The sequence below is a fragment of the Ruditapes philippinarum genome, unplaced genomic scaffold (assembly GCF_026571515.1).
Source record: "Ruditapes philippinarum isolate M1 unplaced genomic scaffold, ASM2657151v2 ctg4448_1_1_1_1, whole genome shotgun sequence".
Classification (NCBI taxonomy): domain Eukaryota; kingdom Metazoa; phylum Mollusca; class Bivalvia; order Venerida; family Veneridae; genus Ruditapes; species Ruditapes philippinarum.
This window is the reverse complement of record NW_026866428.1, coordinates 107,784-123,536: the sequence shown is the minus strand read 5'-3', so window position 1 is coordinate 123,536 and position 15,753 is coordinate 107,784. Positions and strand designations below refer to the sequence as shown.

Below are 15,753 nucleotides of genomic sequence, written 5' to 3'. Positions count from 1 at the left end.
GAGATTAATTCTTGATTTTATATAGGTATAACCCAATCACTTGTGTTCAAAATATTCCAAATTATTTGCTTACTCCATTTTTCCAGGATTATTATTCTTATTGGTAAAAAATGACCCAAAATTGAAAAGTGTTGCAAATTGCTTTTCAGCTTTGCACTCAAATCTGGCTAAAGACTGAAGTATAAAAATTTGATTTTCCCTTTATTTAAATCTGAGTATATTTCTTAAAATCTGTCTTTTTATGTGCCCCTTAGCAGCATTTCAAATTTTGTATGTTTATGTTTTTTTGGACCTCATTGGAGTTCTTTTTCAAATAACAAAAATTAAGCTAATAACAGTATAGACTGGTCTGGCTTAAAGGCCCATAATAGCTCAGAAATTCTTTCTGAAAACTTAATATTGTTTAAATATTTATGAAACATTTTAAAACATCAATATCAACACAGCATCTTGTTTGACATGAATTATTTTAAAACCATTAAGTAACATTAATATCAGCTCAAATTTTTGTCTTGTTTAATTATGTTTCAAGATTTGAGTCAATTTTTAGAACATTAATATCCACACAGAGTCTTGTTTGATATATTTCAAGATGCGAATCATTTGAGAACATTTATTATATCGACACAGTGTCTAAATAGTGTTTCATATATTTGAAGATATGAATCATTTAAGAACATTAATTTCAACACAGTGTGTTGTTTTAGAAATCAGCACATGTCAAAAAGATCATTATAAAAAAAGATATTCAAATTGTATCAGGTATGCGGCATATTGAATGAAATGCAACTTTAACTATGTAAGTTGACTTGCAGTCACGGTCTTCATCATGACTTGATTGTCCTTTTGTTACCTAATATAGTCTGTACATAAACTTTGATATTTGTCCTATAATGTAAAATAATACACCTAACCCATGGATAATTAACAATAATTAGCATTCATGAACTAATTAATAAACCTATAATTGGTTTAAATGACACAATCATTATGTACCTAACCTAATATCTTACATAGTCTCAGTAGATTATACATGATTCTGATTGTTTCGAAACTTTACAAAAGTTCGGTTTACTTAATTATCGTTAAGATAAGCATAAGATTTTTTGGTGAAATTAAGGCGTTCTATTTGGATTATGTTTTAATTCTGTATTGGAAATATAAACATGGTGAATGTTTACAAAGTGCGCTATTTCCAACAAACATTTTCCTCAGGTGATATATTAAATAATAAAAAGGTTACAAACTAAATATAACACTATTTTAATGGGAAGATGTATCATTTTTCAGGAGATAAATTTCTCGCCTGGTAAGAAGTTAATCATTATAAAGGAGGCTTAAATTATTATAAAAAACACCTTATTATAAATATCTAGCTTTGAAATTTATTAGTATCACATGTTGTACATTATCAAGACAAGAATATTTGTTTTCCCTGAGATATTATTAATATCTTGAGAGTGGAGAAAAATTGTAGACTTTCTTTGAAATTATAATCCAGGTATTGTACATGAGAGGACTAACAGGAATTATATGAACATTTATACACTGCAGGGCCGGCAAAATCTCAGAAAATTGTACTTGTCCACGGACAAGTAACCTAAGAAATTTACTTGTCCGTACTCAATGTTCACTTGTCCGTATTTATATTTAATATTTACTGCAAATGTCAATAAAAAGAGCAATATGATTATGAACTTTCTTTCAATTTTATTAAACATTCTATGCCATATGTTTAATAATATAATATATTATGATTGTAATATAATATATTTATAAAATGTTAACGGCAGTAGATTAAAGTAGAACGACAGTGATGGACAAATTGTGTATATTTTACTGGAAGGAGCATTGGTCTTTTGCCAGCACTTTTTCAGTTTTCCTTGCACCCAAATTGCTCTAAAATATTTTCTTCATTGTTTTGCACTCTAGCTGGTATCATTTCTTATTTATTCACTCCTTATTCTATTCATCTATATTATATTCATTTCAATGATTTGAATCCTTTTAAAAAATCATATGTACTCTTGAGTTAGATTTGTCAAATTGATGACATCTGGCTTTTTTTAACAATATAATTATGATTGCCACAGAATGTAATATCATATACGTACGTATATACGCTTGGTTGCAGCGGATGAATTGTGAAAATTTTGACATCATTACCATCGGCGACGATGAAACTGACATGTATACATTTAAACACCAGTATTAGACATTCAAAAACAGAGGCATTTTCACAAGAAATCTTTACATAAAATAAATTATAAAATGACTTTGTCCACATAAATTCAAGCAGTCAAATTGCCGATATGAGCGTTAATATTCCCGAATGACCTGGAAAAGCTATACAATGTATTTAAATTTCATTCTACACAGCGGTATTTCAAAGACAATTGTTGCGAGATTGATGCTGTGTCCGCTATCTAAACAATAAATGCGATTGAAAAGACCACAGCTTCCAATTCAATTTTATTGCAGAACCCCGTTTCTTCCGAAAATATTTTATTGCAGAGGCTAAGTCGGCAGTCATAAACCAAAACAAACATGTACCCTCAATAATTAGTTAATTGCCGCGCGCATGCAGTAACGCAAACAGGACGTTTCGGCCCCAAACCAAATCGGCCCCTGTCGAAAAATCGGCCCCTAGACGTTTCGGCCCTTTTCCGCGAGACGTTTCGGCCCCACTTTAGTATATTGCTTGATATGTTGAAAAAACGGTTTGCTATCATCTCATGATAATATTTTTAATTATTATTGTTATTAGATAATGATAGATGCTAGATGTAATAAAACTGATTGAAAAACTGAAACAAAATTATATTAAAATGCTATGTACCTGCTATAGATAAGTTATAACATTCGAAAATAAAGTGTTGGTGCGTATAATTGTTGGAATAATTGCATTATATATAAAATTAAATTAGAGAAATTATTTGCTGGATATTAACTGTGATTTAATACTTACAATAAGATTTTAAGTGTAGATATTATGAAATGTCCGATATAGGTATGCGATACAGGTAGATCAGTTTTGAATATATTAATTTAGAAAGGATTTCCCAAAAATTAATATATTGCACCGATAGTTCATTTGTTATTGTTTTCGTTTCCATCAAACTCGTCACTGTTAAATAGTTGTTGATGATAATTTAATGTCTGTCTCGTGTATTGTTTTGTGTCTTGCTTCTTTAATCTTTCAAATAAAATATTATCTATATATGTTGTAAATAATTGTTTGTTTGTGTATTATATTTTTTCAAATAAAGTTAATGTTCTGTTCTGTTTGTATTGATTACTTTTGGAACCCTAGTACTATAATAATCTAGTTTTTATACAAAATGATTAAATATATATATTAATTGATTCATTTATTTATTGAAATGCTATTAATATATCGGTTTAAAATACAGTACTTATTCTGGGGCCGATTTGGTAAAGGGCCGAAACGTCCGGGGCCGAAACGTCTTGGGTAGTTTGGGGCCGATACGTCTTGGGGCCGAAACGTCTCGAAATCGCAGTAACTGCATGACGTATTTAGGAAAACCCCAAGCCTGGTTGGTCGCTATTTATGTAAACACTTAAAATAGTAACACCCTAATATGCACGGAATGCCCTCATGACAGACACCACACTTCACACGCTAGTTTTCGTATTAAATGTGTGATTTCCTTCTGATTTAGATCTATTAGAAAAGAACTAGATTTTTTTCTTCAGAATTCCTCTTCTAGCCGCCGAAATTTACTTGTCCACGGACAAGTAAACTGCATAATTTTACTTGCCCGGACCTACAATTTTACGACTCGGGCAACTCGGACAATTGATTTTGCCGGCCCTGCACTGTATAGAGCTATACACATAAATTTAAAGGAGCTTCTGAAAACGTAAAATTTAGAATATTTTTAAATAGAGAAACTTGACACTTATTAAAACTGAAAAAAATGTCAGTAAATATTACACATTACATGAAATATGTTCTTTCTTTATCTATATAAAAGTGTAAGCTCTGGCCTTTATACAATTTATTATGGCATAAAATTGGCTATTTTTCCCTCTTTTGCCAATGTTTTAACGGGACCAAAACCATGTGTCAACATAGTTGCGCGCTCTAACGTTATAGCCCGGTTTTACCTATGTGCAATACATACAGGCCTTGAGTCAGGAGTGGAAGTAATCAACCAAAAAAATGATGATTTGGCCTGTTTGCAAGAGTCATGCGCTCTTGTTATATAAAAATTATTGATTCGAGGGCCTCAATCGCATAACGGCAAGCAGCATTCAAGTAACTATGCCGGAAATACGGCGTATAGACATAGCCTCTAATCTTGGTTGTCGTTCTTTCTAAGAAACGGACAGTTGTCAATGTAAACAAATATCTGTCATTCAGTTTAACCCTCCGATTAACTTACAAAACAAGATAACACAAAATGAATATGAGAAAATGTTGTTTTATTGATGTTTATATTGATAAATGCTCTTTATATTTCTTTGAGAGAATAATGTTTAGTGCCTGATTTTTTTTATAAACTTGTGTGCTTGAAAAAAAAAACGATTCTGATGTCACTGATCTTTTTTCTACCGTCAATCTGAAATCATTCTAGGAATTTCTGAGGGTCATGTTTTGTCTTGGGTAGAGTAATTTAATGTTTTTTCTTGAGTTAATAAATCTCCAATGTTAAGCTTTGTTAAATCAATTAAAATTCGAAATTTCGTTCGGTTCTGAGCATTTGTATTTCCCAAGTTGTTGGCTCTGGGAAAATAAAACTCATACATAAAACATGTAGAATTTGATAAATACCGTCCAAGCACAAGAATTTAATGTATGTGTTTTGTATTAAATATACATCATGAATGTGTTTTAAAATTTTATGCTATAATAGTGTCAACGCATGTTTATTTCATGTTATAAGGTCTGCAAAGTCCCTCTGAAATGTCACCAACCATTCCTCCAGACTCTGCAGACGTTATAACAAGGAAAAACGTGCATTATTCCTATATACGTAGTAATTAATTCAGATGTCCAACAAAGAAATTAGTCTTCTTCAGTTTAGTAAAACTGATGTTTAACCACAAGGACTATGTTACAAAAACATGCATAATGCAAGCTGACTGCAAAAAAAATTCAGTACATTTTACAAGAAATTTTGTGATTAAAACATTATGATTTCCAACTTTATTAGTAAGTTTCACAGGTATATAATATAAGAAATAGGATACAATACTTCGGACCTAAAAAATTGTCTTCGGTCTGTTCAAATGTTTGTGGGCTGACTGATTGGTCACTTTAAAGCATGAAGACCCTCATTGTTGTATACTAAAGTTAATAGTAGAGATTTTTAATTTACCCACAAGTAAAATGAAAATCAATATTATTGAGTTGGATAAAAGCCTGTTTTGAGTTAAAAGCTATTAAATGCTTTTAATTTCAAAGTCATCATATATTATAAACACAATAAATATGATGATTCTGGAAAATTTAATGTTGTCAATGAATGATTAGAAATATTGCATACAAGATTATGGTATAGACCTACATCATAATATTATAGTATAAAAATCTCAAATATTTTCAGTCCCATCAATTAAGTTAAAAACCCTCAGTGGAGTCCCTTTAACTTGGGTTAGGTATGCATTTCCATTGTTTAGTTTGTTCATATAAAATTTTATCAGGGATCTGAAAATCTCCCATTTTAGGCACAGTGAAAAAATCCATTTCAAAAACAAATGAATTTGTTAATCTGTCCACAAAATAAAAGCAGTCAAGTATGTCTGTTTATGTTTACTTCCTGTCTCTGTTGGTACTTACTATTCATTCAGCAAGTGTTACTTCAACCAATCACAATATAATAGTCAGACTTAAGTTCATGTATAATTTTACCGAAATAGTCTTTATTTTTCTAAAAATTTGATGTCGAATATATACATTTGTTATACATTTATCAAAGATTACAGTGGTCCCTCTCTAAAACCACATGGTGGAGCTACTTTAAATCCATATTTTTTTTTAAGTTATTTTTAGATAATAGCCAAGATGTTTTGATTGACATCATGTCACACTCTAGATTTTAAAGTGACTTGGTCTGCAGTGGTCATGTTTTGAAATATTAATAAAATCATAGGAATGTATTATTTGGATACTGTTATGAATTATTTCTTAAGATAAATAGTGTTGGTAAAGTTTTAAGTGATTTAGTATGAACTATTGTATGTTTAATAATAATAATATTTTGTTCTAGAACAATTTATTATCTGTTATATATAGATATGTTATATTGGATCATGTATCTCACACCTACCAACAGGACACATATATTATTCTTTCGTGATTTGTTGTCACGTATGATTATAACTAATAATTTATTCAACAATATTTTTACAGTGCAGTAATTCTAGAAATGCAACCCTTAAAGGGACTGATCCACTGAAATTTTTTATAAGACAGGACTGGAAATAATTTTAGAGATTTATGTTCCTAGACCAATACCTTGTGTGCAAAATTTCAGATCATAATATTGCTCACTCTGTTTTTCCAGAATAATAATTGTAATTGAAAAAATATGACCCAAAATTGAAAAATGTACAGGTGAATAACCACTGAGTGTCAAATTGGGATAAGAATTTAAAAAGACAAAAATACAAATTTTTGTATATTTCTGGGTATATCTCTTAATCATCTTTTGCAAATCTTTCTGTTTTAAGTACCCCAGCTGATCAATGTAAGAAATTCAAATTATATGTGTTTAGGCGGATTTTTGACCTCAGTCAGGAGTTCCTTTAACCTGCTGGCTTTCCTTGATATAGTTATTCAGCTTTTATTATTAATTTTCAGGATGAAAATTAGAGAATAGTGAGGCAACATACTATAAGCTGACTTGTTTGTTTACTGGCTGCAAAAGCTAATCAGTTTTAGTTTCAGAAGGCTATAAGGTCTAAATCAAATTCATTGTAAATGGCGCAATGATATGTCAATCTCTATCTCATTAGTGTGCCATAAAATAAAACAAAATGTGGATTGCTGACTTCAAACCACTTGCCTCTCGCTCCTGGTGGTTTGAATCCTGCCAGGGACTATGGATTCTTTCATTTTAGGAATCAATCAAGCTAGTGTAGCTTACATAACAAATTTAAGTGGTTCTTAAATAGGGGTGCATACTTAGTGCCTTAATTTTAATTGCACCAATAGGCACCTGTCCTGTCAGGTCCTTCTCCACCTGTAAAGCTGAAAAGTCACCATAGGACCTTTATTAAGAGCCAGTGTGGCTTTAAACTCAACCAGGCAACCAATCATATCCCTCTAGTGATTTTCATTATCATTTTGTTTCATTGTTCTTTTGTTTTATTGCCTAACATGCTAATATTCTTTCGATTTCTGATATTTATTGTTATTAAATATCTTGATGACTAATTGAAAGTTGAAGTTTACACAATTGTACAAGACAAGAACTTACAACATTTTTTGTATTAATATTATAAAGCTTTGTTCTGTAAAAGTTCATCAAGTACTTCTGGCAAAATAGTTTAACCTCCCTTTACAGAACAAAACAAATGTATGACTGATTTCTTGGCAGAAATATGCTATACCAATGTACCAAATGTATATTGAATATTGGCATGCATATTCAACCTTGTGCATCATAATAAATATTATGTGAGGTAACTATTTTTCAAGGTGTGAGGTGCTCCATAGACAGTCATTCCTCTTTGTCTCAGAATACAAAATATTTCATCAGTTAATCAGTTGATGGATTTAACAGAGCACATTTATTCTTGTTATATTCACTTCTCATCAATGGAATTGTTACTGATTATAAAAGTTTTCTTATAATATGATTTCCAGCCATTGTGGCATAGTGATTCTTAGACTGTAGCATTGTGAGTTTAACTTTGATTTTTTGTTTTACTAGAGGAATTTCATTATTTTAATCAAGTGCCTCACATAACTTCTTTACTTTACATGAATCAGGACAACTGATCTTAGACTTTCAGTCTAATGGAAAACTGACTTCAAAATGTGTTTAAATCAGCATAAAAGAAACAGACAAACAAATCATCTGAACCCAAGTGGTGGATTATGAATGGCATTTGTCATTATCAATATTTTCAACCTACTTTGGTTCAGAAATGATATACTTCTTTCTACTCCCAAAACGTGACTCTAGTTACACCTCCCCACCCAACATTATGGTCAAAGCTACCAGGGATTTTTTACAAATTGATTTTTTTGCCATTTCAACACTGTTCAGGCAACTTTACAGCTTTAACATACTTTCTGTTCATAAATATGATTAGTAATGATTGTATTGCAAAAAACATGTAAAATTGATGAACACTATGTCTTATTATATAATAAAAGCAACTGATATTATTCCCTTTAAGTGCAAAAGTATAAATGTTACTGATTATATTGCTCAATACTGGATATAATTGCTCAGTACTAGTTATATCACTCAAAACTGGTTATATTCCACAATACTGGTTATATTTTGTAATACTGATTATATTGCTCAATACTGGTAATATATTCTGCAATTATATTGCTCAATACTGGTTATATTCCTCAATATTGGTTAATATTCCTCAATACTAAATATATTGCTGAATACTGATTGTATTTGTCTATTTACTGTTAATGTAGTCCATGATTAACTATTTTTTTAATATACTGCTAAATTCTGAATATATTGCTATTGTAATTGGTAATATTTTGCTCATACAGTACTGATAATGTTGATCATCTATACTGGTTAAAATTGTTAGTCTATACAGGTTATATTGCTCATTACTGGTTTATATTGAGCAATACATAATATATTGGAAATGATATTAGTCCTTTGGTCTATTACTTGTCATATTGTTCAATACTGGATATGGCTTAATACCAAATACCCTGGGCTCAATAGTGGTTATGTTGATCAATACTGGTTAAGTTTCCTCAATACTGATTATATTGAGCAATGCTTAAAATAATTGACAAATACTGGTATCTGTGCCCAATAATAAGAGCTAGAGCTTTCCAGTATATCAAATTATAAGTCATAGTGATCAATACTGGTTATATCAATACTGGTTATATCAATACTGGTTATATCAATACTGGTTATATCAATACTGGTTATATCAATACTGGTTATGCTGATCTGTACTTAATTGTATTGCTCAAAACTGGTTGTATAGATCAACACTATTATTATATCATAGTTGCAATTGAATAAAATAATAATTTCTAAGTGCAGTAGTACATCAGCAAGAGTTTGTTATGCCCCCGCCATATAATGGCCGGGGCATACAGTGTTACCCTGTTTCAGTCATTCGTCATAATCTGTCATTCCGTCATCATCAGTTTCCATTCATTATCTAAGTAACAGTTGCACACATTCAACTCAAATTTGACATATATATATGTCATGAGAAAATACAGGTCAAGTTCGAATTTGGTCATGGTTTGATGATTTTTGGCAGAGTTATGTCCCTTTTACTTTGAAAAAAATATGAAATTTTCAGTTTCAATTCATTATCTCCCCAACGGTACAACGGATTCAACTCAAACTTAATATATTGATATGTCATGAGAAAAAACAGGTCCAGTTTGAATTTGGTCATGGTTTGATGATTTTTGGCAGAGTTATGCCCCTTTTACTTTGAAAATAATATGAAATTTTCAGTTTCCATTCATTGTCTCCCCAAACCGTACAAAGGATTTAACTCAAATTTGACATATGGATCACAGGCGGCAGTATCAGTGTTTGGACACCCCACCCCTATCTGCCCCTGGACCCCTACTACAACCCTGAAAAAAAATTCAACACTCTAAGGCTTACTATAAGGTACCAAATACAAAACCACCGATGAAATTATATAAAAAAAAAAATTTTCCACTATCAAAATTATAGTTATAGAAAGGTGTAAAGCCTACTATATGTCCATTTGCCAAACAATGTGGAACACGGGAAATCGTCGTTTCGGCGACTGAGGCGCATTCCAGCGGGATTTCGCTGCATCATTCATTAACATTTAAATAAAAAGAACTAGAATTCCTCAGTTTATGTAATTCAAGTCCAACGAATATCACTATCATTCCGATTTTTTCTGTTTCACGGTATTTTTTGAATTGTCGTAGCCATTTTGCAGTCTGATACCTGGGTTGAAATACGCGATCTGATTGGACGAGCCAAATTGGACGTCCAATCAGATCGCGTATAACACACAGGTATCAGAATCCAAAATGGCAACGACAAGTCAAAAATTACCGTGAAATAGAAAAAATCAATAGAATATTGATATTCATTGGACTTGAATTAAGTAAGCTGTGGAATTCAAATTCTTTTGATTGATATAAATGAATGATGCAGCGAAATCCCGCCGGAATGCGCCTCAGTCGCCGAAACGACGATTTCCCGTGTTCCACATTGTTTGGCAAATGGACATATAGTAGGCTTTACACCTTTCTATAACTATAATTTTGATAGTGGAAATTTTTTTTTTTTTATATAATTTCATTGGTGGTTTTGTATTTGGTACCTTATAGTAAGCCTTAGAGTGTTGAATTTTTTTCAGGGTTGTAGTAGGGGTCCAGGGGCAGATAGGGGTGGGGTGTCCAAACACTGATACTCCCGCCTGTGATATGGATATGTCATGAGAAAATACAAGTCAAGTTCGAATTTGGTCGACATGGTTTGATGATTTTTGGCAGAGATATGCCCCTTTAACTTTGAAAATAATATGAAATTTTCAGTTTCCGTTCATTATCTCCCCAACGGTACAACAGATTCAACTCAAACTTGACATATGGATATGTCATGAGAAAATACAGGTCAAGTTTGAATTTGGTCATGGTTTGATGACTTTTGGCAGAGTTATGCCTTTTTTACTTTGAAAATAATATGAAATTTTCAGTTTCCGTTCAAATCTCCCCAACGGTACAACACATTCATCTATTATACTGTTAATGTAGTCCATGATTAACTATTTTTTTAATATACTGCTAAATTCTGAATATATTGCTATTGTAATTGGTAATATTTTGCTCATACAATACTGATAATGTTGATCATCTATAGTGGTTAAAAATTGTTAGTCTATACAGGTTATATTGCTCATTACTGGTTATATTGAGCAATACATAATATATTGGAAATGATGTTAGTCATTTGGTCTATTACTTGTCATATTGTTCAATACTGGTTATGGCTTAATACCAAATACCCAGGGCTGAATAGTGGTTCATAATGTTGATCAATACTGGTTAAGTTAAAAAAAAATGCTCAATACTGATTATATTGAGCAATGCTTAAAATAATTGACAAATACTGGTATCTGTGCCCGATAATAAGAGAGCTTGCCAGTATATCAAATTATAAGTCATAGTGATCAATACTGGTTATATCAATACTGGTTATATCAATACTGGTTATATCAATACTGGTTATATCAATACTGGTTATGCTGATCTGTACCTAATTGTATTGCTCAAAACTGGTTGTATAGATCAACACTATTATTATATCATAGTTGCAATTGAATATAATAATAATTTCTAAGTGCAGTAGTACATCAGCAAGAGTTTGTTATGCCCCCGCCATATAATGGCCGGGGCATACAGTGTTACCCTGTTCAGTCATTCCGTCATAATCTGTCATTCCGTCATCATCAGTTTCCGTTCATTATCTAAGTAACGGTTGCACACATTCAACTCAAATTTGACATATAGATATGTCATGAGAACATACAGGTCAAGTTTGAATTTGGTCATGGTTTGATGATTTTTGGCAGAGTTATGTCCCTTTTACTTTGAAAATAATATGAAATTTTCAGTTTCAATTCATTATCTCCCCAACGGTACAACGGATTCAACTCAAACTTAACATATTGATATGTCAAGAGAAAAAACAGGTCCAGTTTGAATTTGGTCATGGTTTGATGATTTTTGGCAGAGTTATGCCCCTTTTACTTTGAAAATAATATGAAATTTTCAGTTTCCATTCATTGTCTCCCCAACCGTACAAAGGATTTAACTCAAATTTGACATATGGATCACAGGCGGCAGTATCAGTGTTTGGACACCCCACCCCTATCTGCCCCTGGACCCCTACTACAACCCTGAAAAAAAATTCAACACTCTAAGGCTTACTATAAGGTACCAAATACAAAACCACCGATGAAATTATATAAAAAAAAAAAATTTTCCACTATCAAAATTATAGTTATAGAAAGGTGTAAAGCCTACTATATGTCCATTTGCCAAACATTGTGTGGAACACGGGAAATCGTCGTTTCGGCGACTGAGGCGCATTCCGGCGGGATTTCGCTGCATCATTCATTAACATTTACATAAAAAGAACTAGAATTCCTCAGTTTATGTAATTCAAGTCCAACGAATATCACTATCATTCCGATTTTTTCTGTTTCACGGTATTTTTTGAATTGTCGTAGCCATTTTGCAGTCTGATACCTGGGTTGAAATACGCGATCTGATTGGACGAGCCAAATTGGACGTCCAATCATATCGCGTATAACACACAGGTATCAGAATCCAAAATGGCAACGACAAGTCAAAAATTACCGTGAAATAGAAAAAATCGATAGAATATTGATATTCATTGGACTTGAATTAAGTAAGCTGTGGAATTCAAATTCTTTTTATTGATATAAATGAATGATGCAGCGAAATCCCGCCGGAATGCGCCTCAGTCGCCGAAACGACGATTTCCCGTGTTCCACATTGTTTGGCAAATGGACATATAGTAGGCTTTACACCTTTCTATAACTATAATTTTGATAGTGGAAATTTTTTTTTTTTTATATAATTTCATCGGTGGTTTTGTATTTGGTACCTTATAGTAAGCCTTAGAGTGTTGAATTTTTTTCAGGGTTGTAGTAGGGGTCCAGGGGCAGATAGGGGTGGGGTGTCCAAACACTGATACTGCCGCCTGTGATATGGATATGTCATGAGAAAATACAAGTCAAGTTCGAATTTGGTCGACATGGTTTGATGATTTTTGGCAGAGATATGCCCCTTTTACTTTGAAAATAATATGAAATTTTCAGTTTCCGTTCATTATCTCCCCAACGGTACAACAGATTCAACTCAAACTTGACATATGGATATGTCATGAGAAAATACAGGTCAAGTTTGAATTTGGTCGACATGGTTTGATGATTTTTGGCAGAGATATGCCCCTTTTACTTTGAAAATAATATGAAATTTTCAGTTTCCGTTCATTATCTTCCCCAACGATACAACAGATTCAACTCAAACTTTAGATATGGATATGTCATGAGAAAATACAAGTCAAGTTCGAATTTGGTCGACATGGTTCGATGATTTTTGGCAGAGATATGCCCCTTTTACTTTGAAAATAATATGAAATTTTCAGTTTCCGTTCATTATCTCCCCAACCGTACAACAGATTCAACTCAAACTTGACATATGGATATGTCATGAGAAAATACAGGTCAAGTTTGAATTTGGTCATGGTTTGATGACTTTTGGCAGAGCTATGCCTTTTTATCCCCCGCCGAAAAATTTCGGCGGAGGATATAGAAATAGTCTCCGTTCGTCCGACCTTCCGTCCTTCCGTCCGTCCGTCCGACATTTTTGTCCGGAGCATATCTCTAAAAGTATTTGAGTTATCAACTTGAAACTTCATAGGTGGATAGACCTCATTGAGGAGGAGTGCAGTGCACAAGAATGATAACTCTACCTTGCATGATTTTTGAGTTATTGCCCTTTGTTATTTTTCAAAATTGATTTTTGTCCAGAGCATAACTCCAAAAGCCTATGAGATATTAACATGAAACTTCATAGGTGCATAGATCTCACTCAGGAGGTGTGCAGTGCACAAAAATGATAACTCTACCTTTCATAATTTTTGAGTTATTGCCCTTTGTTATTTTTCATACCTAATTTTTCACCTGAGTGGAGCATAACTCAAAAAGTGTTTTAGATATCAACATGAAATGTCATAGGTGGATAGATCTTATTGAGGAGGAATGTTGTGCGCAAGAATGATAACTCTTCCCTATACAATTTTTGAATTATTGCCCTTTGTTTTTTTTATGCTATTTTGTCCAGAGCTTATCTCAAAAAGTATTTGAGGTATCAACTTGAAACTTCAAAGGTGGATGGATCTCATTAAGGAGGAGTGCAGTGCTTAAGAATGATAACTCTACCCTGCATTATTTTTGAGTTATTGCCCTTTGTTATTTTTCAAAATTAATTTTTGTCCAGAGCATAACTCAAAAAGCCTTTGAGATATCAAAATGAAACTTCATAGGTGCATAGATCTCACTCAGGAGGTGTGCACTGCACAAGAATGATAACTCTACCTTTTATAATTTTTGAGTTATTGCCCTTTGTTCTTTTTCATACTTAATTTCTCAATTCAATTTTTTTCTCAAAAAGTATTTGAGATATCAACTTGAAACTTCATAGATGGATAGATTTTACTGAGGAGGGATGCAGCACACAAGAATGATAACCTACCCTGCATTATTTTTCAGTAATTGCCCTTTGTTATTTTCAACCATCAGTATTCACATAGGTTTCAAATCTGTAATCACTATAGCCATCAGTTTTCATTACCAAAAGACCTCTTAAAATGGAATTATTCCGCTCTACTACATATACATTCTTCCAATGAGCAAACACATTCGGCGGGGGATGGCCATGTTGACATGGCTCTTGTTTACTTTGAAAATAATATGAAATTTTCAGTTTCCGTTCAAATCTCCCCAACGGTACAACACATTCAACTCAAACTTGACATATGGATACGTCTAAGAAATGCGCAGGTCAAGTTGGAATTTGGTCATGGTTTGATGACTTTTGACAGAGATATGCCCCTTTTACTTTGAAAATAATATGAAATTTTCAGTTTCCGTTCATTATCTCCCCAACCGTACAACAGATTCAACTCAAACTTGACATATGGATATGTCATGAGAAAATACAGGTCAAGTTTGAATTTGGTCATGGTTTGATGATTTTTGGCAGAGTTATGTCTTTTTTACTTTGAAAATAATATGAAATTTTCAGTTTCCGTTCAAATCTCCCCAACGGTACAACACATTCAACTCAAACTTGACATATGGATACGTCTAAGAAATGCGCAGACCAAGTTCGAATCTGGTCATGGTTCAATGATTTTTGACAGAGATATGCCCCTTTCACTTTGAAAATAATATGAAATTTTCAGTTTCCGTTTATTATCTCCCCATCAGTATTACACATTCAACTCAAATTTGACATATGGATATGTCAATAGAATGTGCAGGCCAAGTTCGAATTTGGTCATGGTTCAATGATTTTTGGCAGAGTAATGCCCCTTTGTCTTTGAAAATAATGTGAAATTTACAATTTCTGTTCATTATCTCCCCAACAGTGTTACATATTCAACTCAAATTTGACATATGGATATGTCAAAGGAATGCGCAGGTCAAGTTGGAATTTGGTCATGGTTCGGTGATTTTTTGGCAAGAGTTATGTCCCTTTCACTTTGAAATATGAAATTTTCAGTTTCTGTTCATTATCTCCTCTAGGGTATTACACATTCAACTCAAATTTGACATATGGATACGTCAAAGAAATGCACAGGTCATTTAGTTTGAATTTTGTCATAGTTTGATGATTTTTGGCAGAGTTATGCCCCTTTAACTTTGAAAAAAAGGAAATTTTCAGTTCCCATTCATTATCTCCCCAACAGTTGTACATATTCAACTCTGTCATAAGAATGCATTGGTCAATTTCGAATTTGG

General features: G+C 32.5%; 1 protein-coding gene across 8 annotated transcripts in view; it reads left to right on the top strand.

Annotated features, from left to right (window-relative positions):
• Positions 1–15,753, top strand: part of LOC132732442 (melanopsin-like) — a 113,758-nt gene that overhangs the window by 44,362 nt on the left and 53,643 nt on the right. The gene's annotated exons all lie outside the window — the stretch shown is intronic.